We start from the raw sequence: 22,704 nt of genomic DNA, 5'->3' as shown, positions 1-22,704 counted from the left end.
CATTCTACTTCCGGACGCAGAAGCGAACGGACGTGTCTCGATGGGCTCCGTCGGAGCGGGTTCAGCGGCCCAGTCGGGCCGCGGTAACAGGATTTTGGATACTGCTGACCAGGATTATCAAGTGATACTGCCGCAACTGCCATCAGGTCAGATTGTTTTGAACACAGTTTTTTTGCACGGCGATGTGACAGCGCGGCCTTTCCGCGTCGAAGATTTCAGAGACGCCCTTGCTAATCTGGGAGCACTCCCAGATGTTATCGCCCTGGTGGCGTACCAAATGAACCATGTATGGGCGGTAACTTTCAAGACAGCGGAAGCGGTGAAGAGCATGCTCGCTAAAGGCGACATGCTGGTGAAGGAGCGCCGGTGTCTGGTTATAAACCCGAACAACCAAGACGTCAGGCTCAAGCTCCACTGGCTCCTTCATGGAGTCAGCGACGATGATGTGCGGGCTGCGCTGGCAATTTATGGCCAGGTAACTCAAGTGACCAGGGAGAAGTGGCGTATCTACGGCATTACCGACAGGCCGTCGACGACGCGCCTCGTCGCCCTGAAGTTGAAGGCCGGTGTCAGTGTGGAAGACCTGCCTCATTAGGTGCGTGTGGGCGGTGAGCTGGCCTTAGTTGTGGTACCGAACCGGGCACCCTTGTGCTTGCGCTGCAACAGTAAGGGCCATATACGGCGTGATTGCAAAGTCCCACGCTGTTCTCGATGCCGGCGCTTTGGTCACAACGACACGGAGTGCGTTAAAACCTACGCAACCATCACCGGTCAGCCGAAAAAGAACGATGTGACCGAGCTCGTTATGGATGACGAAGACGCTGAAGAGGCTTCCAGAGGGGCTGGGAATGTGCCCGTGCAGTCTCCAACGGGCGACAAGGCTGAAGCCGCCGAGGACACTCAAGGCGCTTTCAGCAAAGGCGACCAACAAGATCAAGGCAACACCACCCCCTCGGGGGCGGGGACTGCGAAAGACGATTCCGGCAAGGAGTTCGAAGTAGTGTCGACGGGGGGCTGGTGGGATGATGAGCAAACCATGGACACCACAAGTGCAGTGCCAGGAAAAAGAGTGCACGAGGAAACAGTCGTCGCGGGCGACAACGCCGACGTGGAACCGCCTCCCAAGACGTCTGCTACTCGGTGGCCGAGTTTCAAGCCCAAGCCGAACATTCCGCCCGACCGCAGAGGGGGCGGCACGGAGCCCTCGTAGAAGCGTGGGCGAGTCTTGTTCCTGCCCACGAAACTGCAATTAGCGTGCATCATGGAGCTGTATCAAGGGCCAAAACAACGACGAGGACTATTATCTTGCTGCGGGGGCGGAAAAGTCAGGTGCCGCGGTTTTCAACGCCAGCGGCGTACCTCAGATTGTCGAGGTAAGCCCCGTGCGGTCCTTGTGTCCTAGCCTAAATATGGCAGTAAACTTTAGAAAATCCCTCCGTGTAGCAACATTGAATATTCGGGGCTTGGCAAGTAGGCGAAGGCAGTGCCAGGTTAGTAGGCTACTTATCGAAAACGAGCTGGACATCGTTGCTGTCCAAGAAACGAAGGTCAGCAGCGAGGACCAAACGGACCGCATGGTGCAGCCCTTTAGAACTCATTTCAATGTTTGTATAGCTCATGCGGTTGGAACATCGGCGGGATGCGCGCTCTTTGTACGTAACAGTATTGGGATTTTGGAGGAACAAGTCATTGTTTGCGAAAGTGGCCGTTTTGTTATCCTGGATTTTTCATTCTGGGATTTATTGTGGCGTGTTGTGTGTCTTTATGCGCCTAACAAAGAAACCGACCGCAGAATTTTTTTTGAAAACCTCGAGCAGTTTTTGAAAACAGAGCGACATGTTATATTTATGGGAGACTTCAATTGTGTTTGCTGGCCAGAGGACCGAGCTAAAGTCCGTACTCTAAAAGATCAAAGTGTGCAGGTTCTGGATGAGCTCGTAGAGGAGTACGACTTAATAGATGTTGGCTGCATGTTATCACCGGGCAGTCAGGCACAGTTTACTCATTTCCAGGGTGAAAGCCATGCGAGGCTCGATCGCATATACATATCGGTGCATCTGGCGCCGCTCTGCGAAAACTTCAAAGTCATTCCAGTATCCTTCTCTGACCACTGCATGGTTTCCTTCACCTTAGGATCAAAATTAAAGGAGGTGAGATTTAATTGGGATTTATGGAAATTTAATGCCAAACTTCTGGACGACAACAGCTTCGTATGCGAGGTAAATAATTTACTGAAGTCATTGCATGTGTCTGGAGCCGAAAGCTGGTTCGAAAGGTGGGAATGTTTCAAAAATGACGTAAAAATGAAAGCTATTGAGAGAGCAAGCATACTAAGACGCGGAGAAAAACAGAAAGAAAAGGAATTGCACAGCCAGTTGAAACTATTGCTGAACATAGAATCTGCGCAGCCTGGTTTATGCATGAAACAGAGAAAGGAAGTTAAAAGAAAGCTAGAGCAGGCCAATGAAGATAAGTACCGAGGGGCCGTTGTGCGGGCACGCACTGAGCGATTATGGATGGGTGAGGCGCCCACTAAGCGGTCACTGAGCGATGAAAAGAGCTATGCCTCGAAAAAAGAAATACATAAACTAATGTACAGAAATGAAGAAACCACTGATCCAGAGAAGATAAAACGCGCCTTTTTTGAGCATTATCAAGCTTTGCTAGGACAGGAGCAAGTGAAGAAGGACGGCTTTGAACGTGACTATTTGCGATTAATGCCCAAATTAGATGAGAGTGAGAAGGAAAGACTTGAAGCTCCAATCAGTATGACAGAAATAGAGAAAGCAATTGACCAGATAAATGCCGGGAAGTCCCCTGGGCCCGACGGCCTGGGTGCAGCTTTCTATAAAGCCTTCAAAGATGAACTAAGTCAGGTCCTGCATAGAGTAATCGAAGAAGCCTATGAAAGAAAACGATTGCCGCCATCTTTCAAAGCTGCCCACGTTGTATTGATTCCGAAGTATGAGGACTCAGGAAAGCTGCTTTTGGTGGGGTCTTATCGGCCGATAAGCCTCACCAATGTAGATTACAAAATCCTTATGAAAGTTTTAGCGAGAAGGACACAGAGCGTCATTAAAGACCTAGTGGGACCACACCAAACTTGTGGAATACAAGGACGAAGTATTACGACCAATACTTCATTACTTGCTTTATTACGTGTTATTCTTATTTGTCATGTTAGCTATGATTGTTCTTTGAAATGTATTCTGTTGTCTGCTGATTTCTGCCTTGATGGAAGCAATCATGTATTTGATATGCGGGGGGGGGCGGGAACCAGTCAAGCTTTCCAGCTTTTTTTCCCTAACCTCCCCCATCATGTTGATGGAAATAAAGGCTATTATTATTATTATTATATACATGTGGCGAGAAGTGTTTTGGAGTGTTGCGATACTTTTGATGGACGAGTTGCGATGATGCAGCTCGACCTAGCAAAAGCTTTTGATCGAGTGTGCCATGAAGTGCTTTTTAATCTCCTAGAATTTGTGAACATAGGAAGTGTTATTACAGAGGGAGTCAAAATGGCTTACTCTGATTGTGCAGTGCGAATTATTATAAACAGGAATCTCACCGAAAGAGTGCCAGTGAAATCGTCTGTGAGGCAGGGCTGTCCATTATACCCGTTGCTTTTTGCTTTATACCTAGAGCCGTTATGCTTGAGCATGATACAGAACGAAAGGATACGCGGTTTCGCTCTGGAAACAACTGAGGTAAAAATGCTTGCGTACGCAGATGATGTCGCTATTTTTTGTAGAGAAAAAGAAAGCGTTCAAGAAACTGTTAGAGTGGCGGCTGATTTCTGCGCTAAAACGGGGTGCCGTGTTAACTGGGAGAAATCATCTGGATTCTGGCACGGGGAGTGGGATCAAAAGCCTGAAATGTTTGCCAATGTGCGATGGACAGCGCTGCCCTCAAAGTACTTGGGCGTACCACTTGACCAGTACAATGACACTGAGGAATACTGGAATAGGGAAATAGAGAATCTCAGAAGGAAAACACAAGCATGGAACGGCCGGAACCTATCTATGTTCACACGAGCGACTGTTTGCAACCTTTTCTTGGTTTCAAAAGTGTGGTATGTCTTGCAGGTATTGTTCATGTCGCGCGTAACCGTACAAAAAATACATCGAATCTTTGCTGTGTTCGTGTGGGGAAGCACATGGGAACGTACGAGTCGGACAAATCTGTTTCTTTCGGTTCGAAAAGGGGGAGTGGGGCTTGTGCATTTGTTTATCAGACAGATTGTGTCGCGTTTTAATTTTCTGCGAGACCAGAATGATCCATTTTTGTGTACTTTTGTGCAAGTGCGCCTGCGCAATGCTTTGCCTGAGTTTTTGGTGTCCTGTTCTGATAAAAGAACGACAGCCGTAAGAGGATTTTGGCGCGAAGTTGTCACGGCTTTTAACATGCTGAAAGTGCGCTTTTCTTTAGATTATTTAAGTTCAGTGTCGAGAAAGAAACTGTGTAAAGATTTGTTGGATGTCATGCTGCCTGTACCAGTGTATCGGCAGCTTGGTTGCAGAGGCCCAGGGCAAGATGTTCTGAAAAGGGTGAAACGTATGCCAGTAAATCCTAACGTGAAAAGTTTTTTCTTCAAACTACATACAAACACTCTGCCATTTAAAACCTGGCTGGAACAAAAGGGCATTTTTGTGCCATGGACGGTTAACTGTATGCTCTGCAAAAAGCCTGAGACAGTCGAGCATGTGTTTATAGAATGATGGGATCCGGTATTCCATTGGGACATTCTACAAAGAACAATAAAGAAAGACCTGCCAATCACGCCGTATGGAATCCGGTTCTTAGCGGTAGGAGATGACCGAGATGTTCCTTATGACCTCATCATGCTACTGGGCCTCCACAGCATATGGAAAACCAGGATGTGTGTGAGAAATGCCGATGTGAACATTCGACCTGTCAGAGAAAATTTCATTGAAAGTGTTGTGCGTTTGCGGGAATGTTACCGAGCCCAATCGGAGCTACCCGAATGGCTTGGCGTGCTGGATGAACTTGCAGCCCTCAAGAAGTTTTAAACAACCACGTTGACCGTAGGCCGGTTCACGTGTTTTAGCGGTTTGTTTGTGTGTTTGGTTTTTATCTTTGTCAAAACAGGCAATAAAGAAAAAAAAATTCCGTGGTGTAGTGGTTATCACGTGCGCCTCGCACGCGCAAGGCCCCCGTTTCGATCCCGGGCGGAAGCAATTGTAGTGTAAGACGTCTACGAAGGCGCTGCGTCGCGAATGGCCAGCGGTACGTCTCGGCTCAGTCCAGAGGCAGCGATCAGTTCCAGCGGGAGCGATTAGCGCACACGCACGAGCATCGGCGCCGCTGTCTTCGTCCTCTTCTTCCTCACGCCAGACGCCCAAGGTTCGGGAGCCGAATGCCTGTCTTACAACTTCCCCCGGGCGAAAAGGCGCCATCCTGGCGGCCTAGGGAGATGTGACGACGGCGGGGTCGTAGTATGGTTTGAGGCGGCCGGTGTGGACAATTTCACGGCCTCGGCGACGATGATCAGTAGACGGTGTAAGGGGTTCGATGAGGTAATTGACGGGGGATGTCTGCTTAAGAATGCGGTAGGGGCCCTGGTACTTGCTGAGAAGTTTGGAGGAAAGGCCGGGACTTGAGGAAGGAACCCAGAGCCAGACCAAAGAGTCAGAAATATAAGTGGGAAGTAGTGCTGAGGGATCACGGCTGCTTTTCTGCTGCTGCTGGGAGTGTGAAGTGAAAGACCGGGCAAGCTGGCGGCATTCTTCGGCATAAGTGGCGGCTTGAGAAAGAGTCGTAAATTCAGAAGCATCAGGGCGGTAAGGGAGAATGGTGTCCATTGTGCAAGAAGGCTCACGGCCGTAGAGGAGAAAGTATGGAGAGAATCCGGTGGTGGATTGAGTAGCAGAGTTATAAGCATAGGTGACGAAAGGTAGAACGCGGTCCCAGTTGCTGTGATCGGAAGCCACATACATGGCCAGCATGTCGCCAGGAGTGCGGTTGAAAAGCTCAACCAGGCCATTTGTCTGCGGGTGGTAGGCAGAGGTGGTGCGGTGAACGATGTTGCATTCCCGAAGGAGAGATTCGACAACTTCAGACAGAAAGGCTGGACCTCTATCACTCAGCAACTCTTTGGGAGCACCATGGCGAAGAACGATGCGATGGAGGATGAAGGATGCAATGTCGTGGGCTGTACCAGATGGCAAAGGTGATGTTTCGGCGTACCGGGTAAGATGATCGATGGCGACGATGATCCAGCGGTTGCCGGCTGATGTGCTGGGAAGAGTGCCGTAGAGGTCGATGCCAACACGCTCGAAGGGCTGCGCTGGGTAAGGCAGCGGTTGCAAAGGAGCGGCGGGTTGGCGAGGTGGGTTTTTTCGGCGCTGGCATGCGGGGCACGACTGAACGAACTTGCGCACATAACGGTACATCCCACGCCAGTAGTACCGATGTCGTAGGCGGGTGAAGGTCTTCAAGAAGCCGGCATGAGCACACTGGGGATCATCGTGGTAGGAAGAGCAAATGAAGGAGCGCAGATGGGTCGGAATGACAAGCAGCCACTTGCGACCATCCGGAAGGTAGTTCCGGCGGTAAAGAAGCTCGTCTCTGATGGCGAAATGGTAGGACTGACGACGCAGAACACGGGAAGGAGGTCGAGGTGATTGGCCAGATAAGAAATCCAAGAGGCAAGCGATCCATGGGTCTTTGCGTTGCTCGGTAGCCACATCAGCGGGCTCAAACGTCAAAGAATACAGGGCGCAGATAGAAGACGCTGCCTCAGACGGCAGAGGGGAACGTTAGAGGGCATCAGCATCCGCATGTTTACGGCCGGAACGATAGACCACGCGGATGTCGTACTCTTGAAGCCGCAGAGCCCAGCGCGCCAGTCGACCAGAGGGATCTTTCAAAGACGACAACCAGCAGAGGGCGTGGTGATCGGTGACAACGTCTAAAGGGCGCCCGTACAAGTAAGGGCGGAATTTGACTATCGCCCACAGGATGGCTAAACACTCCTTCTCAGTGACAGAATAGTTCGCTTCAGCTTTTGTGAGTGTCCGGCTGGCGTAAGCGACAACATATTCGTCAAAGCCAGGCTTGCGCTGCTCGAGGACTGCACCGAGGCCAACGCCGCTGGCATCGGTGTGGAGTTCCGTCGGAGAACGAGGGTCGAAATGCCGCAGAATTGGCGGAGTGGTCAAGAGGCGACGGAGTGTCGTAAAGGCTTCTTCACAGGCTGGCGACCAGGCCGTAAGGTCGTGGCCGGAAAGGAGCTTGGTCAGAGGGTCGATGATAGTGGCGAAGTTGCGGACAAAGCGGCGGAAATAGGAGCAGAGGCCCACGAAGCTGCGGAGGTCTTTTACAGAAGTCAGTTTCGGAAATTCTGCTACAGCTCGCAACTTTGCCGGGTCCGGGAGAACGCCATCCTTGGACACGACATGTCCGAGAATGGTGAGCTGCCGAGCTCCGAAGCGGCACTTTTTTAAATTGAGTTGTAGGCCAGCGTCGGCCAGGCAGCGAAGAACAGTCTCAAGGCGCTGTAGATGAGACGAAAAATCCGGCGAAAATATCACAACGTCATCTAAGTAACAAAGGCATATGTGCCACTTAAGCCCGCGGAGTAGGTTGTACATCATGCGCTCGAATGTGGCGGGGGCATTGCAGAGGCCGAAGGGCATGACATTAAATTCATAGAGCCCATCGGGTGTGACGAATGCAGGTTTTGGGCGATCGGCCTCTGCCATCGGCACCTGCCAGTAACCAGAGCGCAAGTCCAATGAAGAGAAGAACTCAGCGCCCTGCAGGCAGTCGAGGGCATCGTCGATACGAGGAAGAGGGTAAACATCCTTGCGTGTAATCTTGTTCAGACGACGGTAGTCAACGCAGAACCGGATGAAACCGCCTTTTTTCTTGACAAGGACCACCGGCGATGCCCAGGGGCTTTGCGACGGCTGTATCACGTGGCGCTTGAGCATGTCGGTAACCTGTTCGTCAATGATGCGGCGCTCAGTGGCTGACACGCGGTACGGACGTTGGCGCAAAGGGGCATGTGTGCCAGTGTCAATAGAGTGGGTAACGGTGGTTGCGCGGCCCAATGATGTTTGCTGGTAGTCAAACGAAGCTGCAAAACGGTGCAGGACGGCGACAAGTTGGGCCCTTTGGGTAGGCGTCAGGGCGGCGTCGACGGAGCGGTGAAAAACATCGAGAGGAGACGGATTGGCGATGGAAACATGCGTAATGGCGCTGACGTGAAGGTCGGCTGAGCTATCGACGAGGGGGTACGCTGAGGCGGGATCTAGCACGGCAACACTACCAAGCGATTGGCCACGGAGCAAAGTGGTAGGGCAGGAGAACGGGTTAGATACATAAATAGCGCTGGAGCCACGAATAATTGTCAGCACGGCATGAGGCAGCAAAACAGATTTCTGGTCAGCGCATCGTAAAGAGGGCGTATATGCGACAGTTGCGTCGGAAAGAGCAGCACAAGAAAGAGGCACGAGCACTGAAGAAAAGGGCGGAACGTCAGTGTCCCGTGAGACGATCACAGTAGCGGCAGCAGCGTCGGGCACGTCCAAGGGAGCGTCACTGAAGGCCGATAACTCAAGCTGAGCACGGGCGCAGTCAATTACAGCGTGATGAGTGGAAAGGAAGTCCCAACCAAGGATGACGTCGTGAGATGAGCGGGCGAGGACGATGAACTCTTCCTCACGCCAGCCGCCCAAGGTTCGGGAGCCGAAGGCCTGTCTTACACAATATTTAACAGTATGTAATATTTTTGAAACCCAGAAATAGCGATCAGCGAAGGTGCCTTTAACCCGCTTCCGTGGTGTAGTGGTTATCACGTGCGCCTCACACGCGCAAGGCCCCCGGTTCGATCCCGGGCGGAAGCAATTTTTACAGTCGGTAATATTTTTGAAACCTAGAAATAGCGATCAGCGAAGGTGCCTTTAACCCGCTTCCGTGGTGTAGTGGTTATCACGTGCGCCTCGCACGCGCAAGGCCCCCGGTTCGATCCCGGGCGGAAGCAATATTTAACAGTCTGTAATATTTTTGAAACCCAGAAATAGCGATCAGCGAAGGTGCCATTAACCCGATTCCGTGGTGTAGTGGTTATCATGTGCGCCTCACACGCGCAAGGCCCCCGGTTCGATCCCGGGCGGAAGCAATTTTTAACAGTCCATAATATTTTTGAAACCCAGGAATAGCGATCAGCGAAGCTGGTCCTTAACCCGCTTCCGTGGTGTAGGGGCCACCATTTCCAGCCACCGAGCGTGACGGACGTGTGTGTCATGGGCTCCGTAGAAGCGGCTTCAGCGGCCCAGCAAGGCCGCGGTTACAGGAATTTTGCTTCAGACGATGATTATCAAGTTGTTTTGCCTAGTTTGCCAACAGGGCGCTTTGTTTTGAACACCGTTTTTCTACACTGTGATGTTAGAGCCCGCCCGTATCGGGCAGAAGATTTCCGCGACGCGCTCGCTGAGTTATCGCTCCTGCCGGAAGTGAATGCGCTCGGAGCCTACCGCATGAGCCATGTGTGGGCGGTGACTTGCTAGGACGAAGATGCGGTGAAAAAGATTGTCAGCATGGGTGAGCTGCTGGTGAAAAAGTGCCGCTGTATAGTAATTGATCCTGCCAACCAGGACATTCGCATGAAAGTGCATTGGCTGCTGCACAGCGTGCCCGACGACGACGTACGGCTTACCATCGCGCCGTACGGGAAGGTCACAGACATCGGCCGAGAGCGTTGGCGGGTGCATTGCCTAGCAGATAAGGGCTCAACTGCCAGACTGGCCACCTTGAAGTTGAAGCCGGGCGTAAAGCTGGACGACCTGCCGTACCAGGTGAGCGTCGCCGGCGAGTTGGCCCCCGTGGTCGTGCCAGGCAGGGCTCCGCTCGGCCTTCGATGCCATGGCACGGGCCACATTCGTCGTGACTGTCGCATCCCTAAGTGCAGTGCATGCCGACGCTTCGGTCATGAGAGCAGCCAGTGCGAGCGGACGTATGCCAGGGTAACAGGACCGACAACCATCGACGACGCCTCAAACCTGCTCATGGACGAGGCGGACATGGGGGAGGCAGCAACGGCGGCAGGTGTGACAACGGAAGTAGCCGAAAAGACGGCGATTCCACTGCCGCAGCAGGGGCAACCCGGAAGTGAAGTGGTTACTGCAGAGCAGCAACAACCGCCATCGCAGGATTCTTCGACAGTTCCGAGTGCCGAGCTGAAAACCTCAGTTGATTCTGAGACGTCTCCCAGCACTTCAGAACCCGAGGTTATGGACAGCCTTAGCTGTTCAGCCAGCCTGCTGGCGGGGAAACGACCACACGACAAGACCCTCAGCGTTGGGACGAAGGAGGATGGCGGGGGCGGAGACGAGCCACCCACCAAAGCCCCAGGTAGGCGGAGGTCTACCTTGAAGCCGTGACCGAATATTCCGGTCGATTCGCGGCAGGCGGGTAAACCGCCTCCGTAAATTTGGTCTGTCTAGCTAAGGTGGGTTGGGAGGGGATTCCGTAAACGTCATGGCCCTCATCCTGAGAGGTTCGTTTTTTGTGTACGGGCTAGGAAAGAGGCCCCAAGTTGACTTTGAGTGCCATTTTTGTTGGGTCGAGTTTTATTTTTTTTCCTGGCCTTCGACGCGTTTATCGCCACAGTATCATGAGCACCGACCCTTGGGATATTGTAATGGGCACCATTCTACCGTGTAGCCATGGTGGTTAATATCGAAAGAGCGCTACGGGTAGCGACGTTAAAAACGTACGGGGCCTCTGAGCAAGACGACGACAATGTCAACTTAGTCGCCTTCTGTTAGATAATGACTTACAGATAGTGGGAGTCCAAGAGAAACATTGAGAGCCAGGAGCTCACCGACCGAATGGTGTCCAATTTTCATGCTCATTTCGACCTGTGTATTTCTCACGCGATTGGTGGATCAGGTGGTTGCGCCATATTCATACGCAACAACTTTGGAATCGGCGTGCAGTCTGTATTTTCATGTGACAGTGGACGCCTTTTAATTGCTGATATCGTCTTTGGCGAATTGGAGTGTCGCGTCATCTGTGTATACGTGCCGAATATTGACATGGAGCGGCGGGCATTCTTTGAAAGCCTTGATGCGTACCTAAACTGTCAGAAAGTGATAATACTCCTAGGCGATTTTAACTGTGTTTGCAATGTTGATTACCGCGTAAAACATTCGCGTGTTCGTGACAAGAGTGCAGAATCTCTTGATACACTGGTGCACAAATATGACCTTGAAGACATTGGTAGCGTATTCGCCAGCGGTACTCGTCCGTAATTTACACACTTCCAGCAAGACAGCCATGCAAGGTTAGACAGATTGTATGTCTCTGCCGAATTGATACCCTTGTGTAGCGAGTACGAATTGAATCCCATAGCATACAGAGATCACTGCTTGGTAACGGCCACCTTTGGAAAGACGCAGAGAAAACGAATCTTTAGCTGGGACTTGTGGAAAATGAATGCGAAGCTGTCGAATGACGAAGCTTTTGTCGACGCTGTAACGAAAGAACTGAAAAATTTGACTGCAAGCGAGCCAGAAAGTTACGCCATTCGTTGGAAAGATTTTAAGCAGAAAGTAAAAATTACCGACGATTACGTTACTTCCTAATGCGAAATTTGAGCGCAGCAAATAAGCTGTTTCACCTTTTCGATAGATTGAGGCAAAGAAATCGAGCAACACATGTATGCGCTATCACAGAATTTTTTTTTTATTTTTCGCAGGAAGAGGGGGGAGGGGGGCGGCGTGTACACCCAGCGGCAAACGATGGGGGCAGAAGCGCGCGCAGCAAGCGGACAACACGATAAAGGGAGGAGGGAAGAGATAGCAGCGACTGACTGATGCCGCTGACGCCGATAGTGAGTCAACCCCAGCTGCGGAGTTGGTTTCAGGGACAACGCCGCCGATGCCGACACAAACAATATGATACCCTCGCTTCCGCAGCGCTAAGAACCAGGTCTAGCCGTGGGAAGGTGGTCTCGTATTCGTCGACGTGCCGGGGCCTACGTGAAATAACCGGCGCGTCGGCAACTGAAGAGCACCCTATCCGCCACACAAGAACAGGGGGGGGGGGGACCCTTTCCTCCTCTTTCTGCATGGCGGCGACGGTGTTCTATGCAGTCACGTTATCTTGACTCTCTAGCGGCGTCAGCGGCATCCAGCGGTATCAGTCGGTCGCTGCTAGCGCTGGGGGGATGAAAGGGGGGCGGAGCTGGTTACGAGGCCGACGACAACGCCGACGACGACGCGAAACCCAGGAACGGACGCCAAAGAGCTGCGCTCTAAAACAATGGCTATTAAAAGAATTAGTGTCAATCGACGCGATCAGAAAGAAGCAGAGACAAAGCTTCGCCAGCAACTGCAGTTTTTTCTTATTATGGAGAATGTCGAACCTGGTCTGTGTGTTAGCGGAATAAAGGAAGTGAAAACTGAAATTGAACGGATAGACACAGAGAATTACAAGGCGGCGGTAGTGAGATCAAGGTCCGAGAAGCTGTGGGCGGGAGAAATACCAACCAAGCGGGCTCTCTCAGATGAAAAGAGATACGCATGTCAAAAAGAAATCCGCCAGTTAGCTATAGGTGACAACCTCACGTCTAACAGAAATGAAATTAAGCAAGCGATTCTCGAGCACTTTAAAGAAATTCTAAGTCATCCACGGGACCTTAAAGACTGTTTCCAAAAAGAATTCCTTCCGCTGATGCCAAAGCTTGAAGAAGAAGTAAGGACACAGCTAGAACAACCAATCACACCAAGTGAGATAGAATGCGCAATAAATGAGTTGGCCGTCGGGAAAGCACCTGGGCCGGATGGCTTAGGGGCCATTTTCTATAAAACCTTCCGGTCTGAGGTTGCCCAAGTTCTTTTGTCATGTTGCTAGCGAAGCGTATGACTGGAAAAGACTGCCCTTGTCCTTCACAACCTCACAAATTGTGTTAATCCCGAAGAATGATGATGCTCAGAACCGTTTGTTGCAAGGCTCATATCGCCCAATAACTCTTGCTAACGTCGACTGTAAAATATTCCCTAAAATTCTAGCAAGAGGACTGCAAGGCGTTATTAAAAAGTTGGATGGACCACACCAGACTCGTGGCATTAAAAGCCACACTATCGCGACGAATGTGCACGTGGCTCGAAGCGTGCTCGAGTGTTGCGATGCGCTGGGCGATCACGTCGCGATGATGCAGGTTGACCTGGCAAAAGCCTTCGACCGCGTCTCGCACAAGGCATTGCTCTGCATACTTGAACACACGAATGTGGGCAGTGTCATTACGGAAGGCGTCACGATGGCGTACAAAAAATGTACAACGCATATTATTGTTAACGGTGAGCTCACTGATAGCTTGTGCGTGCTCTCGTCGGTGAGACAGATATGCCCCCTGTCACCACTGCTGTTTTCCGCTTATCTTGAGCCACTCTGTTTAGCGATTGAACATAATGCGCGCATAACAGGTTACAGACTACAGGCAGCCGAAGTCAAAATTCTGGCGCACGCAGATAACATCGCGGTGTTCTGCGCAAGCAAAGATAGCATTAGAGAGGCAACTAATGTCGTCGAAAAGTTTTGTGATGCGACTGGAGCCCTGATAAACTGCGATAAAAGTCATGGCTTTTGTCATGGCGATTGCGTGGACACACCAGAAGCCTTTTGTCGGCTGACCTGGTCAATGGTGCCAACGCAGTACCTCGGTGTGTCTCTCGGATATTATCGCGACCCTAAACCATACTGGAGAGATCAAGCCTTGAGGACTAAAGAAAAGGCGAACGGGTAACAAGGCAAGCAACTGTCGATGTTTTCTAGAGCCACTGTCTGCAACCTTTTTCTGACATCTAAAATCTGGTACGTCATGAATGTGTTGTGTGCGGCGCGGATGTGCATTCAAAAAATGCACCGGGTTTTTGCTATTTTTATTTGCGCCTTGACTTGGGAGCGGTCCAGTCGAAAGAATTTGTTTTTGCCGGTCAAAAACGGGGGTCTTGGCCTGGCTCACTTGTTTCTGCGACAAATCGTGTCACGCTTTGTTTTTTTACGGGATCAGAACTATATCTTTCTGCGCACAGTTATACAAGTAAGGCTGCATAGACTTCTTCCTGGATTCGTCGTTTCGTCTGTTCAAAATATTAATTAATTAATTAATTAATTCATTCATTCATTTTATTTCCTTATAAAAGGAGCAGTACAGGACTAAAAGCTTGAACAGCTTGACGAGGTTCATTCATTCATTCATTCATTCATTCATTCATTCATTCATTCATTCATTCATTCATTCATTCATTCATTCATTCATTCATTCATTCATTTTATTTCCTTATAAAAGGAGCAGTACGGGACTAAAAGCTTGAACAGCTTGACGAGGTCCCGACCCCTTGTTAGTAGGCATGACAGCAGGATGACGGCCAGTCTTACATAAAAATGAAAAAAATATCACAAAGCAACGGGTAATACAGAATGAAACAAGACGGCAATCAATCGGAGAAGCAACAAAAGGTAATACAGATAAATCAACACACATAAGCAACATTAGTGAACAAAATTAGGCGAATAGGAAAGCATGGTTTAGTCTTGCGAATGAAGAAGTTGACAAAAACGTTTAATGCGACAGTTTCTGTTTCTGGAGGGATCAAAATTTTGTCGGTCTAGTAAGTTTAACAGCGAAGGTAATGTATAAGATAGGGATTGTTCATCATAGGAGGTTCTCGGGGTGTGTACAAACCACATTTCTTTATGTCGGGTCTGACGAATATTTGTGTTTTCTTGGAGTTTTGCCAGATGAGTTATGTAATCAATGCCAAACTTTACAAAACCTTTGTAGCACAACATCAACCTGTAATTATAAAAACAAAACACAGGAAGAATTTCATATTTTGGAAAAAGTGGTTTTGTGGAGTATGTATAATGGACATCAGCTATGTAACGTACAGCTGTTTTTTGTAGCAAATGTAGTTTCTGCAAGTTTGTCACGCCAGTTGTGCCCCACACCACAATGCAATACTGCATGACAGATACCACCAGTGCATTGTACAACATTAATTTTACCTTGGTCGGGAGAATGCGACGCAGACGAGCAATGACACCAATGGCAGATGACAATTTTGATTGTAGGTGATCAACATGCTCATTCCAGGTAAGGTGCTTTGAAAAATGCACCCCAAGGATGTTAACGGAGTCCACGATCTCTAACTGCTCACTGCCCAGACACAAATTCATATTAGTTGTCAACATCTTACCTCTAGGCGTGTACAAGATTACTTTTGTTTTCTTCGGGTTGATTTTTAAACAGTTTATCGCGGACCAGCGTTCTAAGTCAGACAGCGTCTTATTAGCCTTCATTTCTAGATCTGTTTCCACGTTGCCTATAATAAAAATGGTTGTGTCATCGGCATACGAAACGAATGTAGCATTATCTGTGTAGCTTGCAATGTCATTTATGTAAATTAAGAACAAAAGTGGGCCCAAAATGCTTCCTTGCGGCACACCAGTGGTAACTGCCTTCCGTGAAGATATTGCGTTATTGGCATCTACAAACTGTGACCTGTGGGACAGATAAGATGACAAAAGCGAGTGGGCGATTCCACGCTCACCATACATTTCTAATTTGTTAAGAAGGATGGAATGATTAATTAAATCAAAAGCCTTAGAGAAGTTTATATATATATGCCTAATGCCATATGATTACACCTGAACGCGTCTAAAATTATTGCTTTTTGGTTCAGGAGGGCTGTTTCCGTAGAGCGATGCTTTCTGAAACCATGTTGAGTCTGCAATCAAATGGTGGCGGTTGAAGAATGAGAGTAATCGCTCATGCATTATCTTCTCAATGGCCTTAGAAAATACTGGAACTATTGATATAGGCCGATAATTACTCAGTGCAGTTTTATCACCGCGGGAACAACGCGGGTGATTTGCATCCTCTTAGGAAAGGTCATCATTATCATCATCATCAGCCTCACTACACCCACTGCAGGGCACAGGCCTCTGCCATGTCTCTCCAATTAACCCTGTCCTTTGCTAGTTGCCGCCACTGTATCCCCGCAAACTTCTTAATCTCATCCGCCCACCTAACTTTCTGCCGTCCCCTGCTACGTTTGCTTTCTCTTGCAATCCACTCCGTTACCCTTAAGGACCAGCGGTTATCTTGCCTTCGCATTACATGCCCTGCCCAAGCCCACTTCTTCCTCTTGATTTCAACTAAGATGTCATTAACCCGCGTTTGTTCCCTCACCCACTCCGCGCTCTTCCGATCTCTTAACGTTACACCTATCATTTTCCTTTCCATAGCTCGCTGCGTTGTTCTTAACTTAAGCTGAACCCTCTTTGTTAGCCTCCACGTTTCTGCCCCATAGGTGAGTACCGGTAGGAAACAGCTGTTATATACTTTTCTCTTCATGGATATTGGTAAGCTACCATTCATGACCTGAGAGAACCTGCGATACGCGCTCCGCCCCATTCTTATTCTTCTAGTTATTTCCCTCTCATGATCCGGAGGAGCAGCGATGGCGTAGAGGTAGAGCATCCGCCTCGCGTGCAAGAGGACCGGGGTTCGAATCCCGGTGCCACGCAATTCTCCACCGGATATAAAAAAAAACTCCGCGTGTCGATGGAATTGCATAACCAGGCTTGGAGTGCGGCCTGATTTCGGTGACCAGAGCCGACAACGCACTTCCTCATCAGAACAGGATTTGGCCACCCTGGTGTAGTACTTGGCCACAACCTTCTATGAACAAACCAATTAACCTTCGGCCCTCAGTCCCCAGCGGCTGCGGAGCAACTGACCAAGGCGGCGGTCAGATCTGTGACGCAGCGGAGGGTGCTAAGAATCTCTGGCTCCGGACAGGCCGCCATTGGAAACTGAACCTGGCAACGTTTAACGCAAGAACCTTATCAAGTGAGGCTAGCTTAGCAGTGCTGCTGGAGGAATTAGCCAGTATTAAATGGGATGTCATAGGGCTTAGTGAGGTTAGGAGGACAGATGAGGCGTATACAGTACTAAAGGGGGGCATGTACTGTGCTATCGTGGATTAGCAGATAGGCGACAACTAGGTGTGGGATTTCTCATAAATCAGGATATAGCTGGCAACATCGAGGAGTTTTAAAGTATTAACGAGAGAGTGGTAGCTATCTTAATTAGGCTTAATAAGAGGTACAAGCTGAAGGTGGTGCAGGCCTACGAGCCTACATCAAGCCACGATGACCAGATAGTTGAAAGCTTCTATGAGGATGTGGAATCGGCAATGACCAAAGTAAAATCACAGTACACTGTACTGATGGGCGAATTTAATGCAAAGGTAGGTAAAAAGCAGGCTGGAGACAAGGCGGTAGGTGACTATGGCATTGGTTCTAGGAGCAGTAGGGGAGAGTTATTAGTAGAGTTCTGTATTTACGGATTATGAATACCTTCTTCCGCAAACGAGCAAACAGGAAGTGGACGTGGAAGAGCCCCAATGGTGAGACTAAAAATGAAATAGACTTCATACTGTGTGCACATCCTGGCATCGTAGAGGATGTGGATGTCCTCGGTAAGGTCCGTTGCAGCGACCACAGAATGGTACGGTCTCGTATCAGCTTAGATTTGAAGAGGGAACGGAGGAAACTGGTGAATCGAAAGGCTATTAACGAGTTAGCATTAAGAGGGAAAGTAGAGGAATTCAGAATGTCGCTGCAACACAGATTTTCCGCTTTAACTGCAGAAGACGACCGTAGTGTTGAAACAATGAATGATAATCTTACAGCTATCATTACAGAGTGCGCCGCAGAAGTAGGTGGTAGGATGGTTCGACAGGATACCAACAAGCTATCTCAGGAGACTAAAGATCTGATTAAGAAACGTCAAAGCATGAGGACGACTAACTCCACAGACAGTATAGAACTAGCAGAGCTATCTAAGTTAATAAATAAGCGCAAGGTAGCCGACATAAGAAAGTTTAACATTGAGAAAATTGAGCATGCTCTAAGGAATGGAGGTAGCCTAAAATCAGTGAGGAGAAACTGGGCATAGGTAAAAACCAGATGTATGCGCTAAAAGACAAACAGGGCAATGTCATCAGCAATATGGATAAGATAGTTGAATTAGCCGAAGAGTTCTACACAAATCTATACAGTAGCGAATGTAATCATCAAGTTACTGAGGGAGGCAGTAGAGCACAGCAATGGGACATCCCGCCAGTAACGAAGGAGGAAGTAAAGAAAGCCTTAGGAGCAATGCAAAGAGGGAAAGCAGCTGGTGGGGATCAGGTAACAGCAGATTTGGTGAAGGACGGAGGAGAGATTGTGCTACAAAAACTAGCCACCCTGTATACGCAATGCCTTGTGACCTCGAGAGTGCCAGAAGCTTGGAAGAACGCTAACATTATCTTAATTCATAAGAAAGGAGACGACAAGGACTTGAAGAATTACAGATCGATCAGCTTATTGTACGTTGCCTACAAGGTATTTACTAAGGTAATGGCTAATAGAATCAGGACAACCTGGGACTTCAGTCAACCAAATGATCAGGCAGGCTTTCGTCAAGGATACTCGACAATAGACCACATTCACACTATCAATCAGGTGATAGAAAAATGCGCAGAATATAACCAACCCTTATATATAGCCTTCATTGATTACGAGAAAGCATTCGACTCAGTGGAAACCTCAGCTGTCATGCAGGCATTGCGGAATCAGGGTGTGGAAGAGTGCTATGTGAAAATATTGGAAGATATTTATAACGATTGCACAGCTACTATAGTTCTCCATAAAGTCAGAAATAAAATTCCAATACGGAAAGCTGTCAGGCAGGGAGACACGATCTCGCCAGTGCTCTGCACTGCCTGCTTACAGGAGGTATTCCGGGGACTGGAATGGGAAGAGTTGGGGATAAGAGTTAATGGAGAATACCTGAGGAATTTGCGATTCGCTGATGACATTGCCTTGCTAAGCCACTCAGAACAAGAACTGCAAAGCATGATCAATCAGCTAGACAGGCAGAGTAGAACGGTGGGGCTAAGAATTACCATGCAGAAAACGAAAGTAATGTTCAATAGCCTTGCAAGGGAACAGCAGTTCGCATTTGGTAGCGAGGTGCTGGAAGTAGTAAGAGAATATGTCTACTTAGGGCAGGTAGTGACTGCAGGAAAGTACCTGTTGATAATATTATGTTATAAACATGGGCAAGAATAGGGCTTATAATATCGAGCACAAATTTTACAGGGCGAATCTGGATGCCATCGGCATCTAGTGACTTGCTATTGCTTGTAGCTCTGATACATGAAGAAACTTCAAGAGAGGTAGTGGGAGCAAGGAAAAGCGATGCTCCATTCCTGTTTACTGGAAGAAACTGAGCGTAGTTAGTGAGGCTGTGTTCTATGTCCTGTTGCGGTGCTTGAGTAAAAACTTCATTAAATGCGTCTGGTACTGCATCTCCAGAAATTTGCTGCCCATCATGTTTCAATACATCAGGAATAGCTGAGTAGGAGCTAGGCTGTAACAAAGCATTCAATTTGCGCCAAAGTACATCACTTCGCTGGTTAGCAGGGTCACTAAATATTGCTAAAAAATAAGCATCTTTGGCAGCTCTAAGTTTTTTTGTTAAACTGTTTCTGTATTTCTTAAACTTCTTAAGTAAGGCTTCATCCCTAGATTTCACAAATTTCTCATATAAAAAATGTTTTTGTTTAATCAAGTCAAGAAGCTCAAGGGTCAGCCAAGGTTTCCGCGCTTTCGATGGCCTTGTAATTTTTTTGCGTGGAAAGTGTATCATATAATGGTTTAAAAATATTAATAAAAGCGGAATATGCAGAGTCACTGTCTTGTGCGCAATAAAGGCTATCCCAAGTTTGCTGAGCAATGGCGTGGCGAGAAGCCTCCAGATTTGATGGCGTGATTGACTGAACATAAACTGGTTCCTTAGTTTTCTGAATCAAATCATTGATGTTACTTAATAGTAAAATGATGCCTAGATGGTCACTGATATCAGTGTACAGAACGTCGGCCTTTAACGAATGAATGTTTATATATGATATGAATACATCCAATAAGGAGGCATTGTCAACAGTCACGCGTGTTGCTGTAGAAATTGTATTCGAAAAACCGCAAGTTGTAATGAGAGTCTGGAAAACGTTTTGCAGCGGAGAAGATGACAGTATGTTTATATTGACGTAACCTCCTAAAACTAGATTCATTTTTTCTTCTGTTGCATAACTAAAAAGCTTTTCAACGAAAGCAAGAAAGCGGGTGGCATCGCCTGATGGTGGTCTGTACACAACAGAGAACAAGTTTGTACAGTTTTGTAGTGTTAATACCCCATAATCAGAAGTTATAGCGGTGAAATCGTCGACTGGTTCAGCAACAATATCATCTTTGAGCAAAAGCGCTACACCGCCCCCTCGCTTATCATGTCGACTACAGAAGAACGACTGATAACCAGAAAGCCGGAACAATTGTGATGTAGGCGTTAACAAAGTTTCGGTTAACATTATGACTGTAATCGGTATCCTAAAGCTATGTATTAACATGTAAGGAAAGAGACTTTAATGGATAATGGAGAGGTCTGCCTGGTTATAGGCCTGGCATGCTACTCCAGGTGAGGATGAAAGAAGAGGGTGAAAAAAAAGTGACATCAAACATACTCAACACTCACGCACTCTCACACACACTAATTACCAAAGTATGTCCACTAAAACCGTGTCCCTTAGATGACTATCAAAGTATGTCCACTAAACCCGTGTCCCTTAGAAAAACTAAGAGAGCTTTTGTCCCTCGCTCAGCCGAAATTGCATCAGTCCAGAATCCAAGGACATGCTCCAGGTGCACGGGGTCGTCCTGACGAAGTCCTAAAGCACCTAACAGTGCTTTGCGATGAGTATTAAAGATTTGGCAGTGGCAAATCAAGTGTTCAATATCTTCGAGCACACCACATGTCGGGCACATAGGGCTACTTGATACACCAATTTTATGAAGATAGAATTTAGAAAAGGCAACGTCCATACGAATTCGGTGCAGGCAATTACAGTCACGTCTATTTAAATTCCGGGGCATGCGGAATTGACAAACGGGGTCAATGCGAAAGAGGGGTCTGTATTGACGCCGCGGATCACACCACAAAGAGCGTTGCGTCCGCCAGGCTTTAGTAGCGAGACGTCTCGCGCCATCACTACGAGAAAAGGGTATCGGTAGAACCAAGGAGGTGTCGCCATGCGCCGATCTTGCTGCACCGTCAGCACGATCATTGCCTGCGAGGCCACAGTGAGCGGGTAACCACTGAAGCACAACACGATGACGTAACTCACAGGCCTCGTTGTGTAACCTATTCAAGTCATCGACGATCTGCTCTTGAAGGCTTCCTGGTGAATTTATCGCCTGTAGGGCAGCGCGAGAGTCACTGAAGACAACCCACGCTGTTGGCGGTTGTTGTAGGATGTAAGTAAATGCAACACGCAGAGCAGCCAGCTCGGTAGCGGTAGTCGAGGTGCGGTGACTTAGTATCGCTGAAATTGTGGTGCATGTTGACGGAATCCAGACGCCAATCGCAGATGACAAGGACGTGACAGAGCCATCAGTGTAGATATGACGGTACGCATTGTAGCAACTATGAATGTGCTCAAGCGCAAAGTATTGAAGTGCAGGATTGGGGGTGTTTGTTTTTCTTTTAATGCCAGGGATTGTGATCTTAATTTGCCATGCTGCATACCTCCAAGGTGCGGTGGAGGTTGTGACAGGACGCTGGTACTGTGATGGGAGAATGTTAGAAATTTCCTCCATGCAGTACTCAGCGAGTGGGTGGTTTGGTACACGAGCTACAAACCGCACCTGGGCACGAAGAAGCTCCTGGGTTAAAAGCACTGATGCCGATAGACGTCTGCTCTCAGCTAGAGCACCCATTGTAGAGGTGTTTTTGGGAAGGCCGAGACAGATTCGCAAGGCTTTAGCTTGTATGGCTTCAAGGATTTTAATATTAGTTTGCGAAATACCCTCCAGAGCTGGGAGACTGTAGCGCAGAAGGCCTTCACAGAGGGCTCCATACAGTCGAAGTAATGATGGTGTAGAACAGCCTGTTCTGCTGGTGGAGAGCATACGAAAAATAGAGGCGTAAGAGCAGAGCTTGACTTTCATCTGTTGCACATGCGGGGACCATGACAGTGACCTGTCAAACGTTACCCCCAGAAATTTATGGGTTGTGACGTACGGTATTGGAGTACTAGCAACCTTCAGCCCGTAGCGCGAAAGATCACGCCTTGAAAAAGCAATTGCTGAGCTTTTATCGAACGAGATGGCGAGACCGCGCTTGCTTAAGAATGATTCAATGGAGCCTATAGCCCTCTGTAGACGGGCATGCACAATGCGCCTATTGCGTCCGGAACACCATATACAGATGTCATCTGCATAAAGGGAGATTTCAACTGTCGGTGGCGAGCATTTTTCCAAGCCAACAAGTGCGAGATTGAAAAGGGTGGGACTTAGTATACCCCCCTGAGGTACTCCGCGAGATATTTGATGCGGAGCTGCGTCACCTTCGCATGTTGACATAAAAATCGATCTCTCATGCAGATAGCCACGCAGCCAGTTATACATTCGTCCGGTAATGCCAATTGATTGTAAAGCTGAGTGAATTGCCTCATGTGTGACGTTGTCAAATGCTCCCTTCACGTCAAGAAACACTGCAATGGTCATAGCCCGCACTGCTTTGCTGCGTTTGACACAATTGGCAAGGGCAATAACATTGTC

General features: G+C 48.5%; 4 non-coding genes and 1 pseudogene across 4 annotated transcripts; all 5 read left to right on the top strand.

Annotated features, from left to right (window-relative positions):
- The first annotated feature begins 40 nt into the window (after positions 1-40).
- On the top strand, positions 41-1,210 carry LOC149344717 (uncharacterized; annotated as a pseudogene).
- Positions 1,211-5,128: 3,918 nt separating this feature from the next.
- Positions 5,129-5,201, top strand: TRNAA-CGC (transfer RNA alanine (anticodon CGC)). The gene has a single exon. It is a non-coding gene; the product is annotated as a tRNA-Ala (tRNA).
- Positions 5,202-8,800: 3,599 nt separating this feature from the next.
- TRNAV-CAC (transfer RNA valine (anticodon CAC)) lies at positions 8,801-8,873 on the top strand. Its single transcript has one exon. It is a non-coding gene; the product is annotated as a tRNA-Val (tRNA).
- Positions 8,874-8,937: 64 nt separating this feature from the next.
- On the top strand, positions 8,938-9,010 carry TRNAA-CGC (transfer RNA alanine (anticodon CGC)). The gene has a single exon. It is a non-coding gene; the product is annotated as a tRNA-Ala (tRNA).
- Positions 9,011-9,075: 65 nt separating this feature from the next.
- TRNAV-CAC (transfer RNA valine (anticodon CAC)) lies at positions 9,076-9,148 on the top strand. Its single transcript has one exon. It is a non-coding gene; the product is annotated as a tRNA-Val (tRNA).
- Positions 9,149-22,704: the final 13,556 nt, after the last annotated feature.

This window comes from Amblyomma mixtum, chromosome 5 (genome assembly GCF_055824585.1).
Source record: "Amblyomma mixtum isolate Tamu chromosome 5, ASM5582458v1, whole genome shotgun sequence".
Classification (NCBI taxonomy): Eukaryota; Metazoa; Arthropoda; class Arachnida; order Ixodida; family Ixodidae; genus Amblyomma; species Amblyomma mixtum.
This window is presented reverse-complemented; position numbering and strand designations above follow the sequence as displayed.